Genomic DNA, 5,326 nt, shown 5'->3' with positions numbered 1-5,326 from the left:
TCTGAGTCTTTAGAACTATACCAAAGAGGCAAAAACTTATTTTTTTTAATTGTAATTTCATTTTGAAGTATAGCTATTTGAAACTCTGTGCTCATGCTAAATCTTTCTCTCTCTCGAGCTCGCTTATTCAATATTATGTTTTAAAGTTGTTTGGATTTTTTTACTTTACTCCCCAGTCATCCTATCTTTTGGTTTAAAGAGCATTCTGAAACTTTTCTTGTCATTATAGTTTCATTTTGATGTATAATGATTTCACTCTTTATGCTCATACTGAAATTGTAACTTGAATATGATAGTAAGCTTGCAATAATGTGTCATGATTAGAAAATCAGCATCTTACTTTCTATCTATTATTAATTTTTTTTAAATCTTAAAAAACAGACAGCTGAGGAGGCTATGACACCCATTGAATCAACGTTTTCCTTAGATGCCAATTCAAAGTTGGACTGGTGAGTTTTGGTCATGAATTCATTGTTCTTTCTTTCTGTCAATTGGATTTTACTGGTTTTCACAATTTTTGTTTACATGTTGGTTTTTAGCTTATTTTCAAAGATTCGGTCACTCGACCTTAGAAACTATTTTTTTATAAAAGAAGAAAATATAGAAAGTTTTGTTGTTGTTGTAGTGATAGATTGTGTTAAAAGAAGGATATTTTAGCTGTGATATCAGTCCTAGGCTCCTAGCCTATCATCTTAGGAACATTATCCCAATTAGTTGCTGGCTTGTCAATAGTTTTGTCACCTTTTTACACAAAGTTTCACTGAGGATAGTTTGTACATTTTATTTTTATTTTCGCATATAGTGCTCTGGCATATCATAATGGCTTGACCCATGTTTTACTGAAACATGTCTTATGCTGCAATTGAAATGTTAGGAATGTTTGAATCACATGACAGCTCAATGTGTTTTCTTTTCGTACAGTTATTTTCTGTTTTCTTAGCAGAAGTTTGTTGCAGAAAAAAATTATATTTTTTACTGTATTTCTCATTTTTCTCCTCCTTTTATTCAATAACACAGGGAGGCTATGGGAAAAGTTCTTGCTCGGGGGCATAGTCGAATTCCTGTCTATTATGGGAAAAGTTATTTGCTTAATCAGTTTTTTTTTTTTTTAAATCTAGACATGGCTATATATCTCATTGCCATCTCACTGGTTATACGATCACAGAGAAAACTGGCTCTGGTTCAAAGATGTCAACTTTGAATGATCATCCCCCACTCTGCTTTGTTACTAAGTGCCGCTAATAGAATTATCATTCAACTAGCATTAAATTGTTAATTAAATCATGAAGATCTCACTCACTATATCATGATTAAAAATTCAGGGAGTCGAGGAACCCTTTTGTGGAGCAAGCAGTGCAGTACTCTGTGGCAGCTACATATGCTACAGCTGACAAGGACAGGAAGGAAGTGTTACAAAAACTACTACTGCAAGGTAATTTTTTCTTTCTCCCCCCCCCCCCCCCCCCCCCCATAGCTTACCTTTTTACCAACTGGAAGGTTATGAGAACACCAAGATTCTGATATTTCATCTTGATTTTTCATGAAGGTCTTGATATCACCATTTTAGGTAGCAATGACTTTTATTCATATCGGAATCAGGTAATTACCTTTTCAGTGTTCTAAATATTACATGGTTTTTCTTCCTGTCAGTGCTTGGTATGGTTAATGAACACGTTTTCTTGATATTGTCAAATCCATAATTTACAAAATCATCAGATATAACCTTTGAGCACATTTCAACATGCTGCTAAAATTTATTAGGGTGCTTTTTCTCTAAATTATTTTATGAATCTAATTGAAGATGTTAATGAGGCTTGTTGGTTGTAGATTGAAGCACGTGGACTCCCTTTGTTGCCTGAATCATTGGCTGCTCTTCCTCCTTTTGCATCAATTACTTTTAATTCTAGGGAATCCAGCGGAGAAAATAGCAAGCCAGAAGTTGCAAAAACTGGATTGGGTTCATCTGCTGCTATGACATCTTCAGTGGTTGCTGCTTTGCTTCATTACCTGGGAGTTATTGATCTTTCTCACGTGAAGGGCACTGCAGATCTGGATGTGGTGCATATTATAGCTCAAACTGCTCATTGCATTGCATAGGGGAAAGTTGGCAGTGGATTTGATGTTAGCACTGCAGTTTATGGTAGCCATCGTTATGTCCATTTTTCACCAGAAGTAATCTCTTCTGCTCAAGTCTTTATCTTGTCTCCTCTTTCCACAAACAAACCTGTTGCTGCTCGTTAATTTCATAAGGGAATATGTCATTGTTACAAATTTTTTGTTCTAACAAACATTTATATGAAAAGATACAGAATTTAAAATGCAATTTCATCCTTTTAGAATAACAAACATCACATGTAAATTTCTAGTTCTTATATTGCAGGTTGCCATAAAAGGTGCTCCCCTAGGAGAAGTGGTTATCGAAATTTTAAAAGGAAAATGGGACCATGAGAGGACAAATCTATCCTTGCCACCATTAATGAATCTTGTAAGCATGCGTTTTATACTATCCACTTGTTGCTATTTGAGGTGTATTTAATCTATTAATATTAATTTTCAGTTTGCCCATGATGATGTACTACTTTTTTAACTCTCTAAATCAGTCTTATTAGTTGGAACCGTTACTCATGTTTATCTAATTGATTGCTGTAAATGGATTTTGGTTGCATTTTGGATCCTGTGATTTTGGTTTATAGCATTGATGTGCACCGTTGAAAGCTTTTTGCTAAAAAGAGATGCAGCTCTTGTGAGTCTTGTCCCTTAAGTGATTGGTGCCTTTACAGTTACTTGGAGAACCAGGAACTGGAGGATCATCTACACCATCAAAGGTAGGTGCTGTTAAAAAATGGCAGAAGTCTAACCCTGAAAAATCACAGGAAACATGGACAAAGTTGTCAGAGGCTAATTCTGCACTTGAAACACAGTTAAATACATTATGTAAATTAGCAGAAGAACACTGAGATGAATATAAGAAACTAATTAACAGCTGCGGCTCACTTAAACCTGAAAAGGTATGAATCGAGCTGCTCTTTTTTCTTTTCTTTTCTTGTCTTTTTTTTTTTTTTAAACAGAACTTAAAATATTGATAGAAATCAATTTTATAGCTGAAATTTCCACTCGCTGAAACTTTTCTGGGGAAATTATATTTGAGCAAAAAAATTTACATTTTCATCTTGGTTGGTTCCATTAACCTGAAAAAAGAATTAAAAAACAGACAAACTTTGTCTTCAATGGTAACCAAATCTGTCCTGAGAATGCTTGGACGCAATTTTTGACAATTTAAAGGTTGTTAAAAAGTAAACATATATGAGTCAAAATGTTTTAATTCTGAAGTTCAATACCTTGAGATTTAAAAAGAAATATTGCTGCTGGTACCTCCACCAATTTTCTTTTGTTTCACTTATTGCAGTTATTTTCTAACCTAATGAGAAACAGTTTATCTCCACAATCATGATTTTTGGTTTATAAGGCTCGAAAAGAAAATTTGTTGATTTCTTTTTCATTTTTTGTATTTTTTTTTTCTTTTCAAATAGAGATGCTACTTTCAAGTATCGGTAACCATATGTTGTGGTGAAGAGTACTGAATTCTCAAATATTGATTGGTTTTTGTGGTGGGCGTCACTTAAAATTTTGCCGTGAAAATATAGTAACATTAACTCTAATGTAAATTACATACTTAAAAGCTCTCTGATATATACAATTTCAGTGTATATACATATATTTTGCATTTAGGTTTCATTAATAAAATGCAAATCACGTTTGTGAAGAGATAATATTGTGCCCACCGGACCGGGTATGTTAAAATGTTCATCTGAATGCAACATTCTCCATTTTTTTTTTTTTTTTTTAAAGAAAAAGAAAAGAAAATTAACAACATTATGATTTAAGTAGTGTTATACAGTGCTACATTTGTATTTTGCCAATTCATTTGGATGTGTGTTTTTGTTTTGATTGTGGTACTTGTATTCTGCCTTTACCTTGACCATCTTTATCTGCTTTAATGTTATTCTGAACGTCTGCAAATAAATATTTGGTTTTCTTGATCATCTTTATTCTAATTCCATTTGTTTATGCTACCAGGATTTTTAGGATGATCTTTATTCTTGATGATCTGAGTAATTTTTAGGATGTTCTAGGCTTCTACAGTTTACTAGGCTTTGAAAGTGCTTATAAATGAATGATTGTTTGTAGGGTCTACTTTTGTTTACAAAAAGTAACTTTTTTTCTTTGGTTGTCTTTCCAAATATAAATTCCCATTAGGACATTGCATATTATATAAAGGCAGATGCATAGAACTTTTAAAGAGCAGTTACTATGAATTAAGTGTGGTGCGATTATTATTTGGTTGTTATGCTAGTCACTTGTCCCTCCTTAGTGACGCTCATTGTCTATTTTGCCATTTCTGTCCTATTTCTTCTTAAGTTTTCTTAGTTCTTTCTACTCTGATGTTGTTCTATTTTGATGTATTTATTTCATGTATAGGTATTATATATATACAAGGATATATGTACATCTGTTTGTGTCTCCAGATTTAGTTCTTTCCCTCTTACCCACGATCTCATTCTCTCTCTTTCTTTCTTTGTTGTTGCAGATGTTAGCATGGAGGTGGGACTGTGGGGATGGTGTTGTAACAGCAGGGACTTCAATGCGACTAGGGTACCGTTGCCGTGAAGAAAATGGTTTATTTTGATTACATCCCCACTTATCTAAAAGGGTAATGACGATTTTTTATTCTTAGGCATCATCTTTGATTATTTTTTATAATAATTATTATATATTAAAATAACTCATGAGTATGAAGAAAAATAATACAGTTTTGGTTTTTTCTTCTGTTTATCTGGATTTATGGCTTGATAGAGATGATAATGGGTTTTAAGTCTCAAATACAGTAGTTTTAAGGAAAAACTGAAGTTTAGGTTTATATTTTTGCATTGAATAGTATTTTTATTTTTTTCTATGAAGTTTTAGGAAAGATAAATACAACATTTAAATTTGTGATTAACTTATTTAGTTCTAGTTGGCCAAATTCTTAGACAATTTGCAGTTAATTTAAGATGTTAATGATGTTGGGTATTATGGTCTTGCAGCTAAGCTTCTATGGAGGGGTGCTGAGTGTTGGAGTGAGTGTTTAAAGCTTTTGGGTGTTGCTAAAGCAGCAAAAGCATCAATGGATTCTGACCAGTTAAGCTCTGGAATTTCAGATTTTGATACTCACTTTCAAGGCCTCATAGTTCAGAAAAGGTCTCTTTCTCTCTCTCTATATATATATATTTATATAACTGCAGTTGTCTCAACTTATTTCTATATTCTATTCCATATTTGTCATTTG

General features: G+C 32.9%; 1 pseudogene; it reads left to right on the top strand.

Annotated features, from left to right (window-relative positions):
• The first annotated feature begins 846 nt into the window (after positions 1-846).
• LOC133796020 (phosphomevalonate kinase, peroxisomal-like) lies at positions 847-2,946 on the top strand (annotated as a pseudogene).
• The last annotated feature ends 2,380 nt before the right edge of the window (positions 2,947-5,326 follow it).

Source organism: Humulus lupulus, chromosome 8, assembly GCF_963169125.1.
Source record: "Humulus lupulus chromosome 8, drHumLupu1.1, whole genome shotgun sequence".
Lineage (NCBI taxonomy): Eukaryota > Viridiplantae > Streptophyta > Magnoliopsida > Rosales > Cannabaceae > Humulus > Humulus lupulus.
The sequence above is the reverse complement of the archived record's forward strand: the minus strand, read 5'-3'. Positions and strand labels throughout refer to the sequence as shown.